Consider the following 23,130-nt stretch of genomic DNA (forward strand, 5'->3'; position numbering starts at 1 on the left):
ACTATTTAAATGCAGTACAAAAATAAATGCCAGCTCCATAATAAAATCTCCATGATTCCAAATTAGTGAATAAAAACATTATGAATAAGATTATTTAGCTACCAAAATTGTCCCTTCAAAACTCAAATTAAATTATATAATCATTAGATGCCGTCAGTACCATCTTAGGCATGTATTACTGTTAAAAGCTTAAAAATGATATTATTTTAAGAAGGAAAATATGATTTTGGCTCTATCATATTATCTCAATTTTATATAAAGTATGCACAGAGAAAAAGACAGACAGGATGTTGCACTGAAATATTACCTGTTTGTGAGATGACAAGTGTGTTTTTTTCTACCTTCTGCCTTCTGTTTTAAATTTTTTAATGGAAAATAATATCTTATACTTGAATGGAAAACAAAGTTTATTTCTAAAAAGGAGTATTTTATAAATAACTACAGATTACTCAAGAAAATTGAAGGTAAATATTCTAGGAAAACCAAAAGAAGTTTATGATTTCACATTTTAAGTATCACAACCAAACAAACAAACAATAACGGGGATGAAGGCCAAGTAAATTTTATTATCGACTGAAGAATATTAGTATTTTGGCCATGACACAGAAAGTTTGAAAATATCATAAATATTGAAACAAGGAAATGACAAAAAATGTCAGAGATAAGACCCAAGAAATACCTCTTACTATTTTCTATTAACAGAAGGTTACTAAAACATTCATAGCCCAAGGCCCTACTGGGATAATTTTTTTTTTTTTTGGAAGATGCTACAGCAGCACAAAAACCTACTGGTAAATATCTCTGAATATACTCTATGAGCCGAAGGAGCAATATTTAAAGCATAACAAAGCTATTTTTATATATGTATGGACCATCTAAACATTTACACTATTTACAGATAAATTTATGCCAGCTCCATAATAAAAGCTCCATGATTCCAAATTAGTGATAAAAACATTATGAATAAGATTATTTAGCTACCAAAATTGTCCCTTCAAAACTCATATTATATAATGATTAGATGCCATCAGTACCATCTCAGGCATGTATTACTGTTAAAAGCTTAAAAATGATATTATTTTAAGAAGGAAAATATGATTTTGGCTTTAGTGTCATTATTAACAGAAAAATACTTAGTATAGAATAGATTAAAATGCTGAAAAGAGGTTTCAATGACCAGTTCATTACAATTCCCTAAAATATAGCAGTAAAAAATAAACTATGAGGATATGAATTATAAAATGTTCATTAACTTTTCAAATACTGAGTCCCTAGTGTGAGTTGTAAAGGCACATGTTTCTGGCAGAGGGTAGGGTATCTGCACACACCCAAAAGCAGACATCTTCAAGCTTGTGAATATTTGAAAGATGTGGTACACAGCATGATGAGAAAGGAAAGTTCAGTGAGATAGGACCCTGTAAACTATATTCAGAGAAGAGAGTTACAGGACAGAATTCAAATTTTTCACACTGTCTTGTGATAAACAGATATAATTGGTGTGGAGGAGTGGCAGGTGTATCAGTCAGGGTCTAGCAGGAAATAGATGGTATAGTCAAAGGGGACAAAAGGCACTTCATAATCACTTTTTCAAAGGTGGGGTCAGGGTTAAAGAAAGCCAACACAGGTTGTTGAAAGCTCTGAGGCCTAGCAGCAGCTTAAAGGGGCAAGGAAAGAACTCACAGGAACCTAGGAAAAAACGATAGTTGCCAAAGATGTGGTAATAGAAGCTGTGACTGTAAGATAGGGAAGTCATCATTGTCCAACCACTGCCCATTAAGGGAGCAAAAGGGGACTAAATCCCCTAAGGTCCCATCTCCTGCAGGTGAATTCACATTTGCCAAACCCAGCAAAAGCCCAAGCCTGTGAATGCCATTATGGCAGTTAGCCTCCAGAAGCCTAAAGCACGATACGAGGGTAGATGATAGATCTGGAGGTGCAAATGGAAAATATCTAGGGTAGGCTGTGCTGAGAGGCAGAAAGAGAAAGGAGTCCAAAGCAGTGGTCAGAGTTAGGAATGATGGTGCTGAGACTAGAGAGATGGTCGGAAAAGGAGAGAAGTCAGAGAATTTGTGGACGGGAATTTTCAGGACAGATATCTCTTTCTAAACCATTCCCTTTTCTAGTTACATTGTCTTTAAGTTGACAAGAATGATACAGCAATTGTGAATTTTTTGATAAATGATGATTATAAGTATCATTAACACATAACTATTTTATCACTACCTTAGATGTTTAATTTTATAGAGCCCTACCTGCCAAGTATTAAGTGACTTCATGTTTATTCCTTTTAACACCCATGTGAGGTAGATATAATTATTTCTATTTAAGATATAATTTGTTTTTGAGACAGGGTCTTGCTCTGTCATCCAGGCTGCACTATAGTGGCACCATTTCAGCTCACTTCAACGTTTTCGCTTCCCAGGCTCAAGTGATTCTCCCACCTCAGCCTCCCGAGTCACTGGGACCACAGGCACATGCCACCATGCCTGGCTAATATTGTATTTTTTGTAGAGACGGGATTTTGCCATGTTGCTCAGGCTGGTCTTGAACTCCTGGGCTCAAGGGATCTACCCACCTCAGCCTCCCAAAATGCTGGGATTACAGGTGTGAGCCACAGCACCTGGCCAGAAATGGAAGATTAAATCATTTGTTCAAGTCAGAGAGGGAGCCACCATTTGACCACATGGCCACCATATTATCTTGCCTCACCAGTCTGCCACGCTGTTGCTCTATCTCCTATACGGGTTTCTAGGTTTGATGCTGTGGACTTGAAAAGTATGTATAAATCTCAACCACGACTCTGAATGTGTAATCTAACTGGGGAATGGGACACATATCCGAAGTGATACATGATGGCACAGAATCACATAGTAATGACTGAATGGGTGGTATGGTTCATTTCAGAGGAGTAAGGATGTCATCACTGAAGGGAGGGCACAATCTGCATGAAATAAAAATTAGACTCTGTCCTACAGTTTTAGGAAGAGATTTGATTATCACAATTATATGACTGTCCATACATACATACACAGACACAGAGATATCCAATATGGATATTTATTACAATATCTGTTCTGTACTGTCAAGGCACAAATATAGTTCCACCTATAGTGTATTTTTAACAACAATTCAAAATTTTATCTGACCTACTTATATGAGCCTTGTCCCTACATTGCATTACCAAACTGGCTGAGGACTTCCGACTATATTTATTCCAAAAGCTGTCATTTTTATTCTGCATACCAAGGAGAAGGAGAAACAGGGTTATTTGCTGAATAGTACCTCTTACTTTTGGGATGCCTGATGCTATTACTACAGCAGACTGGTCTGTCCTGGTCTAAGTTGCAATTTTCAACTATGTGCCAGTGTCCTTGTTGGTTGTTTCTTGCCTGTACCAAAGTTGTGTTGCATCCTTGGGAAGCATGATCATAGGTGTCTTGCTTCACAGTTGCAAACTCGGGCATTGTCTTTCAAAGCACTAGTACTTTGCAGGGCTGCTGGGTGCCCAGTGCATGAGACCTGACCTCGATCAAAAATTCCTGACACTCTTCTTAGTCAAGGTTTCCAGCACAAATTCCCCCACCTTCCTAAAAAGTCTTATTTTGGATATTCTTGTGTGTGTGTGTGTGTGTGTGTGTGTGTATACACATATATATACTATCTCTTCTTAGGAAACAAGCTCTGTATACTAAGGATATGAGACACTATTTTTTAATCCACTGCGGCAAATAAAGGCCTATTTTTCTGCACTTACAAAGCTAAGTGGGCTGCACTGTTAACTTTTCACAGGTTTTGAAAGTATAATCACTAAAAATTTTAATTAAAAAATTTAACTCTATACTTAATAATAATGTATACTCCAAGATAACTAAAAGAAAAGATTTTAAATGTTCCCACCACAAATAAGTTATAAATATTTGAGACGATGGATATGCTAAGGAGCCGTATTTGGTCATCCCAAAATGTATACATGTATGCAAACAGCACATCAATATATACAATTATTTGTCAATAAAAAATAAAATAAAACTTTAAAAAACATAATTTAAAAATTTTATTATTTTATTTTTTCATAATACAAGTTTAAAAAATAAAAAAGTAGGCCGCGCGCAGTGGCTCACACCTGTAATCCCAGTACTTTGGGAGGTCGAGGTTGGCGGATCACAATGTCAAGAGATCGAGACCATCCTGGCCAACATGGTGAAACCCTGTCTCTACTAAAAATACAAAAATTAGCTGGGTGTGGTGGCATGTGCCTGTCGTCCTGGGTACTCAGGAGGCTGAGGCAGGAGAGTCGCTTAAATCCAGGAGGTGGAGGTTGCAGTGAGCCAAGATCATGCCACTGCACTCCAGCCTGGCAACAGAGTGAGACTCAGTCAAAAGAATAAAAAAGTAAAATGTTTATTGAATGAAAAGAAAAAAAGCACAGAAATATTATATTTCATTAGTACTGAAAACCAAATGTGGGCATTTTGACACTCAATTATTGAGTTTATTTTTGGAAGTTGGTTGGTGTTGCATATTACAGACAATCCTGAATAAGTTGAGGAGACAGGGCTATATCCAAAGATCCAAAGTGTCCTGGATTATCAATTAATTTCACATAAAAAATATGCCTTCAGCGCTATGAATCCAAGCCTAGTATATATACAGTTGTTTGGACTGGAAAGCAAACATACCAGTAAGTGGGGGAAAATAAGATGTCCATATTCACTTAAGTATTTCATCTGTTTTATAAAGATACTCAGAGGTATTTATGTTTGCTGTCTCTTTTTCCTCTTTAGTAAGCCATTTTTAAAAATTGGCTAATGCTACTTTTCATCCAACTTAAAAGCACGATAGAGATTGGCAAACAGTGAAATTGAGGTGATTTTTATGCTTGGGATAATTTAAAAATCATTATACTAGAGGAGTAGTTTAGTATTGCCTGGCTTGTGATAAATGTTACCATGCAATAAAAATCCTGAAATCTCTGTATTATCCTTAGCTTTATGGGTTCAATGCATATGGAAATGCAAATACTCAAATTACAAGCAATAGAACTTCAAAGCTCAATTGAACATCTGTGTCTTTCCTTTGGTAAAACTTGGTGATGGGAAAGAGACAAAACTTTGGTTTTATAAATATCCTTGACTATCTTCACAATGGAATAATCCCCAAAAAGCAAAACAAGCGTATATGCTATATTATTGATATCATATAGAAATTCTGTGACCTGCTGGATGAACATCTTACACACATTCACATACACACACAAACATACACACACGTAGCACTTTGGGGATAATATGTCCTACTCGTTTGTATTTTGGAATCTATTTTTTGGTCATTGTCCTTTTCAGCAGAATTTTTTTAACATTAGCTGCATCTATCACCCCTTTTTAGACCACTCTGATTATAGATTTCACTGGGGGCAGGGTAGGATATAAGAAGAACAACAACAATAGTATTTTAAAGTGAGAATTTAGTATAACACAAAGAGTCTTAACTAGGGCAGAGGCATCAGATTAGAAGACTCTGCCATTAGAAAGCAAACTTGAAAATAAATGCAAGAGAAAGACCATAACACCTGAGACAAATCAAAATGAGCTGGTGAGACATTGAACCATATGTAAAATCAGTCCTCGTTTCTCCTTTATCATTAGGTTAGTCCTTAAAACTAGGTATAGAGAGTCTGAATACAGTTCCATTCAAGTGTTCATTCCATATCTATTAAATATCTAAAACGTCTGAAGCAAGGGAGTAGTGGGTGTAGGAAATAAAAAGAGTTACTTTCATGCAGTAGACAGTCTTGTTGGAAAGACAAGACGTTAAACACACATAACTCAGTATGCATTGAAACTATGCAGAAGATAGTAGATGGTTAGGTGCCAAAACAAATATTAGAAAGTGAACAGTAAAGGAGGTGAGTGAGAGGAGTTACACATGTAGATAAGAGAAGACAATAGAATTAGAACAAGATTTTGTAAAATGTGGTTCAGAAGTAGGCATATGATTAGTGCATGTCTTTCTAAGTGGCAAGTCCAGCAAAGCCATGGTATTAAGGCAGTAACAGTATCCAAGGCACAATATACTTTTGGCTAATATTAAAGAATGAGGCATGTTTGGGAGTTTCAGAAATAAGACAAAACAGAAATACTTATCATTTATTGAGTATTACTATATATCAGACATTTTACATATTGTCTTAGTAACATAATGGTTTAAATACTATCATCACCATTTTACAGAAAGAAAAACACAAAAAACAAAGAGATAAATTTGAGTCAAACTAAAGAGACTCTCAGAAAAGCAACAATGCTATATATTCTGTGTGTGTAAGTGAGAGAAAATCTGCAGCAGGAAATCCAGAGAGCTAAGAATTGGGAAGGTAGGGATAATATACATTTTGTGAATTAAATTTCATTTTTCACAGGCCACTGACCTTTTTTAAAAAGCTAATCTGTAAAGTGAATTAAAGAATGTCAGTCCAAGAAAATTCTTAGCTTCAGTGGAATAAATTCACAGTATTAACACTGAATGGTGAGAAAGCAAAATTGCTTCTCTTTGAGGTAATGACAGATGTCATCTGATACAATTTTTAAAAGATTTCATCTATCATGAAGATGCAAAATTCTGCTATACAGATTCTGCTATCATTAACTAAATAGGTATTGTACCCAAAAAAGTCACTTAACTATCCTCAGAGATAAAATGGGAGAAGTACAGAGGACATAAGAACAGTTTGACAAACCTTATAGAGATAATAAAACTTAGCCATTCTTTTCTTGTTTTCTCTAAGTTTGCAGAGCTCCTGCATCCATCAATTTTCTCTTTCCCTGCCTCCCTCCCACCGTCCATCCGTCTGTCTGTCTGTCCCTCTGTCCTTCCGTCCTTTTTTTTTCCCTTATGATGATTTGGATACTGATAAGTATATCATAGAAAGTATGAGAACACAATAATTATTCAGTTATTAAAAGTATAAAACCTGGTAAGGATCTGAAGCAGATGAAGGTGGATCTTAATCTGAAGAACATGTAATTCATACCTGAGGTTTTAATTTTTTCAGTGTATTAGTGAGCAAATGCAAACATTGGGAACAGGGTAGTTTACTTGGCTGTTTTAGTGACTAGGGCAAAGAAATAGAAATAACTTTTCTAAAATTTGAATAAGTGATATAGGATCTGTGGTTTTAGGGCACCGTTTTTGAAATCTGACAAGTTTCACTTATGGGTATGCTGAAGAGATGATTCATGGTGTTACATAACGACATAAGGTGGAAGAAATTCACAATCTCACATCAGTACATAGATCTTAGAAAAAGTAGGTAGTAGGATGTCAAACTCAAATAAAAAGATTTCATCTGGATCATCAACTTCTTTATATAAGTTGTCTGTCATTTGACAGCTGTCAGCAGCATCTTTTGGTAGCTATTAAAATATTTTTAATGTAAAGGCAAAAAGTGTTCTTTCTAGGTTATAGTCTTTTCAATCTGTAAAATATATATTGTCAGTTTCCAGAAATGTCTATAATATATCAAGGAATACAGGGAAAATAAATCAATATTTAGAATATAGAATATAAATTTCTGATTTATCAGCGTATCTCCAGAATAATATTGGTAATATGAGATTAATTGAGAAATTTTTATTTTAAATATGCAACATGTTTAGGTCGAGGAATAATAAACTATAGAATTTGTGAGTTTAAAGGGTTGAATGTGGTAGAGTAGGAAACTTCCACTTCCGATTAAGTTCAACAGGGATCAGATATTCTCTCTTGCCTACATCAATTTTTTAAAAAGAAAAATATTTAAAATAATAATTTTCAGGACACTGGATATCAGGCAAACAAGAACTGTGATCCTTGGGAGCTGGTAAGCAATTAGTGGAGCCCTGGAGTTACCCCAGCTTACTTCTCTGAGAGAGTTTTCAGTCCATGGTACAGGGAGAGCAAACTCAAACAGAGCTTCATGGACTGCCTAAGTTGAGAAGATAGAGATGAGAATCCAGAGAGATTCAGGTAGCTGGAGTTCACGGAACAGGAGCCCAAGATGGAGACAGTTGCTGAGAGACCGAACTTTGGAGATCTCTAGAGGGTTTCCCCCAAGTACTCAGCTGAGTACCATGGGAGAAAGCTACCCAAGCCAGAAGAAAGAACCATCAGAAAGTGTTAATGAGAACAGCGTCTGGTGCTTACATAGGGCTCTGAGCCATGGCTTTCCTATCAGCTATGTTGGAGAACAATGTAATTTGGGGGCACTGGACACAGTGCACAGAAGAATCTAGACTTACTAGTAGGGAATAATTAAACTATGGTTGTTCTCTTACAGCTTAATAAATCTCACAATCAAGAACAAAATGGATCAAACAATGTTTAGGTAATTTAACTACATTCTAGAACAAAGCTCAAAAATATATATGGGAATGGAAAAATATATAGCACCCAACAAAGCAAAATTCAAAATATCTTGTGATATTTGTGTGTGTGTATATGTGTGTGATCAAAGCTTATCAGCCATAAAACAAGTCTTATCAAATTAAAAAAATTCAAGTCATATAAAGAATGTTCTCTGACCACAATGGAATAAACTGCAAGCTAATTTTTTAAAAAGATATTTGGAATAATCTCAAAATATTTGGAAACTGAATATCATACTTATATATAATCCATGAATTAAGAAAGAAATTAAATGAGAAATTAGAATATAATTTGAATTGAATAAAAAGAAAAACACAACATTAACATTTGCAGGATGCTGCTAAATAGTTCTCAGAAAGGAATTTATAGGATAAACCACCTATATTAAAAAAATTTTCAAGTCTTAAATAAATGATCTCGGTACCAACATTAAGAATCTAGAAGGAAAAGAAATAAACCCCAAAGGGGAAAAAAATCAGTGTAGAAAATAATAAAATAGAAACAGAAAAACAAAATTAATGAAATCAAAAGCTGTTTATTTGAAATCAACAAAATTGAAAAACTTCTCGCCAGACTGATTAGAAAAAAAAGAGAAGATACAAATGACCAATTTCAGAAATGAGAGATATGACATGACAGATTCAAAAATACTAGATGTATAATAAACAAACATTATGAATACTTTTATGCCTATTAAATGGAAAACTTAGCTGAAACTGACATATTCCTTGAAAGATGCGAACTATAAAAGCTCAATCCAGAAAGAAGAAACCAAAATAAACTTAAGTCTATTAAAGGAATTGAATTTGTTCTTCCTACAAGACTCCAGGCCCATTTGTTTCACTAGTGTATTCTACCACACATTTAAGAAAGAAGCAATATACATGTATACAAACTTTTCCAGAAAATTAAGAAGGACGAAATACTTCCTAAGTATTTTCCCAAGCTCTGAATAACTTTACACACACACAAAACCACACAGACCAACAGCTTTCCTGTATAAATACACAAAGATTTTTAAGCATAATTTTTAGCAAATCATATTCAAACATGTGAATATGCAAAATATAATGATCAAGTGAGGATTATCACAGGAATACAAAATTGGTTTAAAATTCAAAAATCAACCAATTTAATTCACCCAATTATTAATACTAATAAAATTTTAAAAGACCTTATGATCATCTCAAGTCATGCAAAAAACCTACAGAAAACGCTATGCATTTCTCATAAAAATTCACAGTCAACTAGGAATATGAAGGAACTTCCTTCAACTGATAAATTGCATCTCTGCAAAATCTACAGGTATCATTAAATTTAATATTAGATACAACAATGTATGTTCTTTCCCTAATATTGAGAACAAGACAAGAATGTATAGAATCTACTGGAGGCTCTAAACTAGAGGAATAAAGCAAGAAAAATAAGAAAACTTCAGCATGGAAAGGAAAGAATAATATGCCTTTCTCTATAGATAGCATTGTCTTCTATGAACAATATTCCAAGGAATCTACAAAAAAAGCTATTACAACTAATAAGTGAATTTTACAAGGTTGTGTGATACAAATTGATAAGCAAAAAGCAAACATTAAAATATTGGAAGTTGAAATATTAAAAATCAATACCTTTTTGTTTGTTTGTTTTTTGAGACGGAGTCTCGCTCTGTCACCCAGGCTGGAGTGCAGTGGCGAGATCTTGGCTCACTGCAAGGTCCGCCTCCCGGGTTCGAACCATTCTCCTGCCTCAGCCTCCCGAGTAGCCGGGACTACAGGTGCCCTTCACCATGCCCAGCTAATTTTTGTATTTTTAGTAGAGATGGGGTTTCACCGTGTTAGCCAGGATGGTCTCGATCTCCTGACCTCATGATCCACCCACCTCGGCCTCCCAAAGTGCTGGGATTACAGGCGTGAGCCACTGTATCCGGCCAACCAATACCTTTTAATTAGCATCAAAATTAGGAAATATTTAAGGGTAAGTATCACAAAAGATGTGAAAAACTTATTCAATGAAACTACAGCATTTCAGGAAGATAAAGAAGGCTTAAATACATCTTGCTCAAGAGTTGGAACACAATATAGTTACAATGCTATTTCTCCTCAGATAAATCCACAGATTCTTTGAGATCCCAATCAAAGTATCAGCAGTCTTTTTTGCAAAAATTAACCAACTGGTTTAAAATTTACATGGAAATGCAAAGTATCTAAAATAGCCAAAACGTCATTAAAAAAGAAAAAACTTAGTTGATTTAGCCAATTCTACTTGATTTGAAGATTTACTGTAAAGCTACAATAATTGAGAAAGTTTAGCATTAGCATAAAGAAAAGCACATAAATCAATGGAAAAAATAGATTCCAGAAATAGTATCAAACATATATAAACATATGCCCTTTTTATATAAAGGGCAAAGGCACTTCCGTGGGGGAAGACAGTATTTTCACCAAAATGGTGCTAGAATAATTGGATATTCATACACATATGCACACAAAATTGACTTTGATCCATAGCTCACACCATATATAAAAATTAATTCAGTATGATGCATAAACCTAAACATAAATCCTAAAATTGTGAAACATTTGAAGTAAAACATAGGTGAACATTTTTGTGAGGTAGGCTAAGATTTCTTAGATACAACACCAAAAGTAATATCCATGAAAATAAATAAATGGGATTTCATTAAAATTTAAGATATCTTGTTATTCAAAACATTCATATGAGAATAAAAAGACAAACCATAGGGTGATAGAGAAATTTATCAAAGCACATATCTGTTAAAAGACTTATATCAATAACATATTAGAAATTTTCAAAACTCAAGAGAGCAATAAAAATACAGAAAATGGACAAAAATTTGAGCAGACAGCAAACTAAATGATACATGAATGACAAGCACATGAAAAGATGCTCAACATAATCAGTCATTAGGGAAATGCAAATTAAAACTACAATGAGAAACTATTACATACTACTAGAATAGCTAAATTAAAAACACTGAACTATTAACTGTTGTTAAGGATGGAGAAGAGGTGAAACTTTTATACACTTCTGTGTGAACCTAAAATGGTATAAATACTTTGGAAAAAATGGCAGTTTCTTAAAATGTTAAACATACGCCTACTCTGTGATCCAAGATTCCATTCCTAGGAATCTATTGCAAGAAAATAAAGCATAGTCCAGATAAAGATTTGGATAGAGATGTTTATTTGTCTTAATCATAATAACCAAAAATTTGAAAAAAACCCTATTGTCTATGACTAAATAAATGAATAAACAAATTGTGATGGATCTATGCAGTGGAATACTACTCAAGAACACATAGGAACAAACTACTGATTCACTCAACAACATGTCTGAATATCAAAATAATTATGCTGAGTGAAAGAAGCCAACCTACCCCCGCAAAAAAAAAAAAAAAAGGCTACATACTGTGTGATTCTCATTTCTATAAAACTCTAAAAAAAGGCAAACACATCTATAGTGATAAAAAGCAGACCAGTTGCCTGGGGATGCAAGGAGGTTAGACTACATTGCGTTCATGGTAAAAGCTTATCAAGTTGTGCACTTCAAATAGGTGTGGTTTGTTGTATGCCAATTATACCTCGATAAATCTGGCAAAATAGAACATTGGCAATTTCATGTGTTAAATCTGTACAAACATTTCATTCAATATATTCACAGAAATATCTTGAAGAAATAGGGCAGGATGTGTATTTAGGATATTGCTTTTAAATTACTTTGTTAAATTTGTATTAATTCATTCAGTTGTTCCACATATGTTACTGAGTGTCTACCATGTGTCAGGAATTCCACTGTGAAAGCTTTTTTGCATTGTTTATTATTATTTTTTCCTTAATGTAAGTCTATTTTTTAAAAGCTTAGTATGCCACTAGAAGCCCAATTGCCACTATTATGCATGTAATACCCATTTGACAAACAAGCACATGTACCCTCTGGATCTAAAATTTAAAACAAGAAACTTAGTATGCAAAAAATTTTTACTTAATTTAGCGTTTCACTTAACTGTAAAGTAGCCAGTCAAAAAATATTTATTTATTTTTTCGAGTTTTTAAAAAATTTAACTTTTTTATTTCAATAGGTTTTTGGGGAACAATTGGTGCTTGGTTACACGAATAGGTTCTTTCGTGGTGATTTCTGAGATTTTGGTGCACCCATCACCCAAGCAGTGTACACTGTACCCAATGTGTAGTCTTTTATCCCTTGCCACCCTCCACCTTTCCCCCCAAGTCCCTAAAGTCCAATGTATCATTCTTACACCTTTGCATCTTCATAGCTTAGCTCCCACATATGAATGAGATCATACAATGGTTGGTTTTTCATTCCTGAGTTACTTCACTTAGACTAATAGTCTCCAATTCCATCCAGGTTGCTTCGAAAGCCATCATTTCAATCCTTTTTATGGCTGAGTAGTAGTCCATGGTGTCTCTATATATCATTTTCTTTGTCTACTCGTTGATGGATGGACATTTAGGCTGGTTCCATATTTTTGCAATTGCAAATTGTGCTGCTATAAACATGCATGTGCAAGTAGCTTTTTCGTATAATGACTTCTTTTCCTCTGTGTAGATACCTAGTAGTGAAATTGCAGGATCAAATGGGGTAGATCTACTTTTAGTACTTTAAGGAGTCTCCAAACTGTTTTCCGTTGTTGTTGTACTAGTTCATATCCCACCAAGACTGTAAAAGTATTGCCCTTCACCACGTCCAGGCCAACATCTGTTATTTTTTGATTTTTTGATTATGGCCATTCTTGCAGGAGTGAGGTGGTATTGCATTGTGGTTTTGATTTCCATTTCCCTGATAATTAGTAATGTTCAGCATTTTTCCATATGCTTGCTGTCCATTTGTATATCTTCTTTTGAGAACTGTCTATTCATGTCCTCAGCCCACTTTTTGATGGGATTGTTTTTTTCTGGCTGATTTGTTTGAGTTCTTTGTAGATTCTGAGTATTAGTCCTTTGTTAGATGTATAGATTGTGAAGATTTTCTCCAACTCTGTGGGTTGTCTATCGAGTCTGCTGATTATTTCCTTTGCTGTGCAGAATCTTTTTAGTTTAATTAAGTCTCATCTATTTATCTTTGTTTTTGTTCCATTTGCTTTTGGGTTTTGGGTCATGAAGTCTTTGCCTAAGCTAATGTCTAGAAGGGTTTTTTTCCAACATTATCTACTAGTATCTTTATGGTTTCAGGCCTTAGATTTAGGCCTTTGATCCATCTTGAGTTGATTTTTGTATAAGGTGAGAGGTGAGGATCCAGTTTCATTCTTCTACATGTGGCTTGCCAATTATCCCAGCACCATTTGCTGAATAAGTTGTCCTTTCCCCACTTCATGTTTCTGTTTGCTTTGTTGAAGATCAGTTGGCTGTAAGTATTTGCCTTTATTTCTGGGTTTACTATTCTGTTCAATTGGTCTATGTAACTATTTTCATACAAGTACCATGCTGTTTTGGTGTCTATGGCCTTATAGTATAGTTTGAAGTCGGGTAATGCGATGCCTCTAGATTTGTTCTTTTTGCTTAGTCTTGCTTTGGCTGTGCAGGCTCTTTTTTGATTCCATGTGAATTTTAGGATTCTTTTTTCTAGTTCTGTGAGGAATGATGGTGGTATTTTAATGGGAACTGCATTGAATTTGTAGATTGCTTTTGGCAGTATTGTCATTTTCACAATATTCTACTTATCCGTGAGCATGGATGTGTTTTCATTTGTTTGTGTCACCTATGATTCTTTCAGCAGTGTTTTGTAGTTCTCCTTGCAGAGATCTTTCCCATCCTTGGTTAGGCATATTCCTAAGTATTTTATTTTTCATTTTTGCAGCTATTGTAAAAGGGGTTGGGTTTCTGATTTGATTCTCAACTTGGTCACTGTCAATGTATAGCAGAACTACTGATTTGTGTACATTAATTTTGTATCCTAAAACTTTGCTGAATTCATTTACTAATTCTCAGAGCTTTTTGGATGAGTCTTTGGGGTGTTCTAGGTATACAATCATATCATCAGCAACGGTAACAGTTTGACTTCCTCTTTACTGATTTGAATTACCTTTAGTTATTTCTCTTGTCTGATTGCTATGGCTAGGACTTCCAGTACTATGTTGAATAGAAGTAGTGGAAGTGGGCATCCTTGTCTTGTTCCAGTTCTCAGGGCGAATGCTTTCAACTTTTCCCCATTCAGTATAATGTTGGCTGTGGGTACTTCATAGATGGCTTTTATTACCTTAAGGTATATCCCTTCTATGCTAATTTTGCTGGGAGTTTTAATCATAAAGCGATGCTGGATTTTGTCAAATGCTTTTTCTGCATCTATTGGGATGATCATGTAATTTTTGTTTTTAATTGTTTATGTGGTGTATTACATTTATTGACTTATGTATGTAACCATCCCTGAATCTCTGATATGAAACCCACTTGGTCATGGTGGATTATATTTTTGAAATGCTTCTGGATTTGGTTCACTAGTATTTTGTTGAGGATTTTTGCATCAGGGATATTGGTCTGTAGTTTTCTTTTTTGTTATGTCCTTCCCTGGTATTGGTATTAGGGTGATACTTCATGGAATGATTTAGGGAGTATTTCCTCTTTCTCTATCTTTGGAATAGTGTCAATAAGATTGGTAGTAATTCTTCTTTGAATGTCTGGTAGAATTCAGCTGTGAATCCATCTTGTCCTTGACTTTGTTTTTTTTTTTTTTTTTTTTGGTTGGCAATTTTTTTTTATTACCATTTCAATCTCGCTGCTTGTTATTGGTCTGTTCAGAGATTCTATATCTTCCTGGTTTAATCTAGGAGGGTTGTGTATTTCCAGGAATTTATCCATCTTCTCTAGCTTTTCTAGTTTATGCGTGTAAAGGTGTTCGTGGTAGCCTTGAATGATCTTTTGTATTTCTGTGGTATCAGTTGTAATATCTCTCGTTTCATTTCTCATTGAGCTTATCTGGATCTTCTCTCTTTTCTTTGTTAATCTCACTAATCATGTATCAATTTTATTTATCTTTTCAAAGAACCAGCTTTATGTTTTATCTTTTGTATTTTTTTGTTTCAGTTTCATTTAGTTCTGCTCTGATCTTCATTATTTCTTTTCTTCTGCTCGGTTTAGGTTTGGATTGTTCTTGTTTCTCCAGTTCCATGAGGTGTGACCTTAGATTGTCTATTTGTGCTCTTTCATACTTTTTGATGTAGGCATTTAATGCTATGAACTTGCCTCTTAGCACTGATTTTGTTCTATCCCAGAGGTTTTGATAGGTTCTGTCACTATTATTAATTTAGCATTTCAGTTAATTGTAAAATAGTAAAAAAATTAGAATAAGTAGAAAGATTTAAATAGTGGCCTTTATAATGATCAGTTTATTCTTTTATTCTCTCAGTATCTTCTGTGTGACACTCCTTGACAAAGTAGAATACAATCTTGAAAAGGTGTGGTTCTATGACAGTTAAGCCACCTAAGACAATATTTGTGAAACTGTATGTGCAAGTCAAGAGAAAGGAATCAGACCAAAGCATTTTGTCCTCTGGCTTAATAAAAGCATTTAGTGTTAATTGACTTAAACATTAGAGTCTTTAAGTACATCACTAATATTTAAAGTATTATCAGAAGAGCACATTACATTTGAAAACTTACTGCCCAACCTAATCACCCTCTCCAATGAACTTATATAACAATAGCAACAACAACAACAGCAACAGGAAGCTGTCTAACTTGTTCTCTGTGTTTCTAGGAAATTGTATCAGCCTAATCATGGATCTTCACCTTCGTGAGTCCTGGAGAAAACCATTCAAAAGCCTTTACATCTAGATAATATCACTCAAGAAACACGTTCAAGTTATCTTAATATTGAAAGTCAGGTGACATCAGTCACTGTAATAACTTTAGAATGAATTATTAATCAGAACATTTGTAAATATTCAGAAAACAAAGTGATGGTTATTTGGAGGCAGCAGTGTGGTGCCACTAAAACCAAGCAATACAGACTAATTTTGTTTCCTTCCCTAAATTGTCTAGTTGAGGGTGATTAATAAAACATAGAGAACGTCTAGATTTTAGCAAGGTTTTTGTAAATGTCTCAAACCCCATTCATGTTTATAAGATGAAGGAATGAGGTTTTAGTGAAGTAAGGCCATAGTACACAGAACAAACAGGACCTATGAGATGAAATCAGAAAGCATCTCTCTTTTTGTCTCTCACTGGCCTTTTTAGACTTGATCCAAGAGAGCAGTATTTTCACAGTCCTGGATGAAAACCTGGGCAGCTCCCTGGCTTTTCTGAACCATTTTAGACAGCTAAATATTTTACAGCCACTTTAAGCTACAAATATATTCATTAAAAATTAAATATATGTTCACATAATAATACAACTTCTATATATGTTTCAGATTAGTTAAATTAATCTTCCTTCACCTCACCAGAGTACTTTAGGTGGAAAACAGAGGAAAGAACATGGTCCTTCTCTCTTCTACCTCATTTTGCAGTTTTGGACATCCTTAAGGTCATAGAAGAAAGAGGAATGATACATCAAAGGGCAAGAAAATTCTTACTTGCCTACTATGTCCTAAGATGGCTTCACAGTCTGGCAGGTTTTGAAAGCTGAGTCTTTTTATCAAAACTTGTGTGGATTATCTGTAGGCCTGCAATGTAAACAAACGTGCATTTTTTTAGGCAATGTATATTAATTACCTCAGTTGGGCCAATCCCCCCTCAGTCTTTGATTTTCTTCTTTGTTTTAAGTACTGCAGTTCACCCAGGGTCTCATTATTGGAAAACTGAGAAATCATTGTACCTTCAGGCATTCTTATTGTGAATGCTTTAAATGGCTCCATGCCTTATATCTATCTCTGCCCATTCCCCAGCCCCCAATCTGTCTCTCCAGGTACACATCTGGCTATAGGTACACACTGTTTGCTCTGACAAACTATACAGGCAAATTGGCAAATTCTAGACCAATGGTATCCCCTCCTTTGTTTTGCCACCAGGTAAGCAGCACATTTCCAGTCTTCTATATTTCTCAGGCAGCAGACTTCCTAACTGCAGTGACTTCTAACATGCTTAGTCCCGTTAAACCTTTTCTCTTTTGATTTGTTTCATGTGACATGACCCCCTATTCCTGTGAGGAGTGGAATAGACAGCATCATTTTCTCAAAGAAATCTTCATAGAAGATGAAATCTTCAGCCTTACTTTCTGTGACCCACCTTATTTCTTGTCTTGTCTTGTCTGTCTGTCTTGCTCTGTCCCCAGGCTGGAGCGCAGTGTTGCGATCTCGGCTGACTGCAAGTTCCGCCTCCCGAGTTCAAGCGATTCTCCCGCCTCCACCTCACGAGTAGCTGGGCCTACAGGCATGCGCCACCACACCCAGCTAATTTTTTTTATTTTTTAGTAGAGACAGGGTTTCACCATGTTGGCCAGGGTGGTCTCAATCTCCTGACCTCGTGATCTGCCTGCCTCGGCCTCCCAAAGTGCTGGGATTACAGGCATAAGCCACCGCTCTCGGCCTTACTTTCAATATTAAGGTAACTTGAATGTTTTTCTTAAGTGGTATTATCAGGATGTAAAGGCTTTTCAATGGCTTTCTCAAAGATTATTCAAGATAAAAATCAATGATTAAGTTGGCAAATTTTTCATAGAAATTATCTCTATCTTCCTTTGACCCCTTTTTATGAATTGAAAGATTTTTAAAAGTTAAATATTTTTAAAATGCCAGATTCTAATTTTATCTCTTCTCTGTCTTCGTGCCTCAGTTGAAGTCCCCAACTTAACATCCTGATACAGTATGTAGTCAGCTCTACTACCACAGGCAGAGCCCTCATCAACAGACCCAGTTCTATCTGGAAGTAGTCTCTGATGGCGTGCCATGGATAACTATCCTTTCAACATTCTAAACAGATAATAGGGATGAAGATTGTAAATGCTTATTTATCAAAAGTTGAGATGTTAAACAAAGTTACATAGGATAGCTAATTTCTAAAACTAATGAGATAAAATTTAATAAAAACGTGTATAGTCATACATTTAGGTACAGTAAAACACATTCACAGGGATAATAGAAGAGGAGATATGTCTGGTGGCAGTGAGTCAAGATGAATCTCCAGCATCTCTATCAAAGCATAGGGTCTACATTTGACAGATTACTGTAGGATAATGTCTGGTGTTAGACTCTTCACGTTTCCATTGAAATAAATATTACTCAAGTGGCATACAAAAGAAAGGGAATTTATGTCTGTAATAACAGAAAAGTCCAAGGACCTGCTCCGTTCTCGACTGGATCTAGAAGCTGTTAGAGATGTGCCCTTGTCTATGGGTCAGCTCTTCTTTCCTTTGTAGTATATCATTTCTTAGATAAAATCAATAGAAAGGCAAAACAGTCGCCGATAACTTTAACTTTATATCTGTGGTTTAGCAATATGGATAGAAAGCAAGATTTCTTTCCCCATTAGTCTCCATTTCAGTCTCAGGTGGGCTCAGAAAAGTCCAATTAGAGAGCATGTGCTTGTCTCTCAGCCAACGGCTGTGGCCAGTGGTGGGGTTCAACTTGATCTGAGTCATCTGAACTCAAGGATGACTTAAAGGAGCAGCAAACAAAAGGAATTCCAGATTTTGTTACCAGGAAAGAATGTTAGGCAGGCAGAAATTCAGTTATCTACTACATAAGGACACAATTTTTTAAAGAATGTTGACAAGATATACTGAATTCAGTGAACTATGGATAGATAGAATTAGAAAAGATTTGTAAACCATGTCATATAAGAAATTAGGGAAAATTAGTCATGTTTTGCTTGAACAAGAAAAGAATGAGACAAGGGCTAAGGCAGTAAATGAGGGTTAACTTTATGCGTTATATGAACCAGGACACAAAGTAGAGATTGATTGTTCTTGTTTGTCTATAGAAAGCAAAACTTAGAGTAGGGGTTGGAATTTGCATCAAAATTGATTTCTATAGTAATTGATTTTATAAAAATGTGTGGCAATGTCAACCAATTGAAAAAAAGATTTATGGTCTCATAGGCTATATATCTTCTGTCATTAGTAGTACTCAATATAATACTTCACGTATTTAGTCCAAGAAGTATAAGGCCAAGATTGTAGTAATAATAAACTCACATTTATTATTCAAAATGGTAGCGTATGAAAAAGAATTGGACCATCCTCCCTGTCCAACTTTGCCTGTCTTAGCTACATTTATGAATAGTAATAATACTACATTCAAATACAGGAGTATATATTTTCTTGCAGATGTTATTTTTGCACTAAAATTATGTGCATTGCTCTAGCTTTTAATATTTTCTGCCCTATAACAAAAAATATTGAAAATTCAACTTAGCTGTTCTGAGGTCAAATTTTCTTCACTTTATAATTTTATAGTTATACTTTTTCCTCACTTAGAAAATAAACAAAAATTCAAGAAGGCATATTAAATAATGAAAGTTTTTCTAGTGGTATTAGAAATTAATTTGCTAAGCAGAATTTTGAGTGGGATGAACTATGTTCACCCTATTCAGTAGGCATGACTAATGTTCACTTATTAGCCTCTTCTGTTGTTCTAATTATCTCTTTATGGGTCATCATTCACTAACTTGACTTGCGGAGGAGTTGTGAGTGTAGGAGGCCAGGGATAGGTCTGCAAATACAAACTCGGTGTTCTTTAAGAGTCTCAAAAATTAAAAGCAATCTTGTTTATCTGTGTGCCAAGAATCCTACTCTAACAGAAAAAAAAAATCTCAGAAATCCATAGTATTTTTCTGTGACAGCTAAGAAAATAAATTACTTCTTTTTATGTTGACAATACACAAACACACAGATACATACACATATTTTTTGAAAGCTAAAAGAAGGGAGTACTTTAATAAAAATAGGATACAGAAATAAAGGAAGGAAAGAACATTAAGACTTTACCTGGACTAGAACTAGAAGGTCACCAGGATCTGTGCTATCCAGGAGGAATATATCTTTTACAGGTATATGTTTATATACATAATATATTAATATGCATATTTCTTTCACAAGTATTGGCAATGATTTCAGAGGAAACTGAAATTGATATATCATAGTAGATATGCCAGTAATGGCATTTGCCAAACTCATAATCCCATCCAAGCAGCTGTGTGTTTACCATATAAATCTAGTTTCACATGCCACACCTTTAATAAATCTAAGGTTAAACCCCACACCCAAGAAAAGCAAATCTATACCTTGCTTTTGACCTATGATGAGGCTTTTGTGCATTAGCCCACATTTATTGGATCCATCAAATTTCCTCTTCTGGAAATTTGAACTGGAGAAGAGTAGAAAACCTTAACTTGAAAAATATTCTAATGTGAGCTTCATGAGAGATTGCAGCAAATTGAAGTTATAAGGTAGGAAGGATAAGGCAAATCAGCGGAAACTCAGAAAACATGAAGTGAAATAAATTTACAGATAAGACAGTAAGAATCATCTACGGTGAGAGTCAAAAAAGCCAGAAAGATACCACGGAGAAAGATAGATTGGGAAGTTCATCCTTGGAATTGTATGAAATTCTAAAGACATTCTAGTTCCACTTCAAGCAAATGTCCACCATTTTCTCCTTTCTCCTTGTCCTATCATTTAACTTAAATTTCTCATTCTTAATACTCAAAAACAGTTCTGAACTTAACAAGAGTCAGCATAAAAAAATGGTTAAGAGAAAAAAAGAGTTTAAAGTGCAGTTCTGTTATTTACTAACTGTGTGATCTCAAGCAAGTTACTTAATGATCGGTGTCTCAGTATCTCTCCCATTTCTTCTTAAGTCAAATTTATTGAGCTATAATTTACATAAAATAAAATACAGTGCTGGTCATGGTAGCTCACGCCTGTAATCTCGGGCGCTTTGGGAAGACCAGGCAGGCAGATCACTTGAGCCCAGGAGTTCAAGACCAGCCTGGGAAACATGGCAAAACCCAGTCTCCACAAAAAATACAAAAATTAGCCAGGCGTGGTGGCACACACATGTAGTCCCAGCTCCTTGGTTGGCTGAGGTGGGAGGAACACCTGAGCCTTGGAGGTCTCCTTGGGAAGTCAAGGCTACAGTGAGCAATGATCATGCCACTGCACTTTAGCTTGGGTGACACAGCACGAAACCCTTTCTCAAAAATAAATAAAAATAAAAATAAATAAAATATGCCTATTTGAAGTGAATAATTAGATGAGTTTGAAGTGTCTACATCCATTTAATCACCACTACAATCAAGGACTTTCTCAAGTCTCTATTCAGTCCATTATTCTTTATATCTACATCAATACCACACTTTCTTAATTAGTATAGCTTTTAAGTCTTCAAAATAAGACAAATCCTTTAACTATGTTTTTCCTTTGAAAGATTATTTTAGTTATTCTAGGTCCTTTTTGTTTTCATATATATTTTAAAATAAGTTGGTTTATTTCCCCAAAATCTATCTGCAATTATAATAGGGTCTGAGTTCACTCTGTAGTTCAATTTGGGGTGAATTGGCATCTTAACAATATTATAGATTCTTCCAAGCAATGAACATGGATTTAGTCTACTTTAACTTCTCTCAGCAATAGTTTGTCAGTTTTCAGAGCTTAGGTATTGCACATGTTTCGTTAAATTTATTTTCATGTATTTCAAGGTTTTGGTGCTATTTTAAAATAAATTATGTCTACATATGTATCTATGCTTTTGTTTTACAATTGTTCACTGGTAACAATTGACTTTTTTTTTTTTTTTTGAGACAAAGTCTTGCTTTGTTGCCCAGCCCGGAGTGCAATGGTGTGATCTCAGCTCACTGCAACCTCCACCTCCCGGGTTCAAGCAATTCTTCTGCCTCAGCCTCCCAGTTAGCTGGGATTACAGGCACGCACCACCACACCTGGCTAATTTCTGTATTTTTAGTAGAGAAGGGATTTCACCATGTTTGCCAGGCTGGTCTCAATCTCCTGACCTCATGATCCACCCACCTCAGCCTCCCAAAGTGCTGGGATTACAGGTGTAAGCCACCATGCGTGGCACAATTGACTTCTTTGGTAGATTTACTTGTATTTTTTGATATTGCTAAATTTACTTGTTAATTTTGATACATTTTTATTTTTAATATCCCTTAGTATGTTCTATATACATGACCAATTTTTCTTATCATATTGTAGTTGCTGCAGTTCCAATACAAGGTTGAATGAAACAGGTAAGAATAGACCACGTTTATTATTATGAAAAGGTGTTGAATTTTTCATATATGTTTTCTACAGTTAAGATGATAATGTAACTTTTGTTTTTGATTTGTTAATATGGTAAATTATATTGTTTGCCTTTGTTCATGTTTACTCAAACTTAAATTCCTGGGTTAAAGCCCTCTTGGTCACAATATGTTATTCTTTTTATATATTGCTAGATTTTTTTTTTGCAATGTTCTGTTAAAGACTTTTGTGTTTTAGTTAATGAAAGATGTTTGTTCATCCTTTACTTTTTTGTGATATCTTTCCCTTATTTTGGTGTCAAGGTAATTCTGGCTTCATAAAATTAGCCGAGCAGTGTTTCTTCTCACTCTATTTGCTAAAAGGACTTGTGATATTTTGGTGTCAATTGGTACATTTTATCCTTAAATATTGAATTGACAGGTATAGTTCTCTGGACCTAGAGTGTTTTGTTTTGTTTGTGGGCAGGTGTTTTATTGTGATGTCAATATCCCTAATAGACATTTGACTATTTTCATTTCTACTTGTACCAGTTTTATCTGTGTGTTATGGTTTATCTCCACC

General features: G+C 34.9%; 1 long non-coding RNA gene across 1 annotated transcript in view; it reads left to right on the forward strand.

Annotated features, from left to right (window-relative positions):
- LOC129533638 (uncharacterized) overlaps positions 1 to 23,130 on the forward strand; it is a 65,773-nt gene that overhangs the window by 17,243 nt on the left and 25,400 nt on the right. The window contains exon 3 of the long non-coding RNA XR_008679922.2: positions 22,522 to 22,556. This is a non-coding gene — a long non-coding RNA (uncharacterized lncRNA). The remainder of the gene's footprint in view (positions 1 to 22,521; positions 22,557 to 23,130) is intronic.

Source organism: Gorilla gorilla, chromosome 4, assembly GCF_029281585.2.
Source record: "Gorilla gorilla gorilla isolate KB3781 chromosome 4, NHGRI_mGorGor1-v2.1_pri, whole genome shotgun sequence".
Lineage (NCBI taxonomy): Eukaryota > Metazoa > Chordata > Mammalia > Primates > Hominidae > Gorilla > Gorilla gorilla.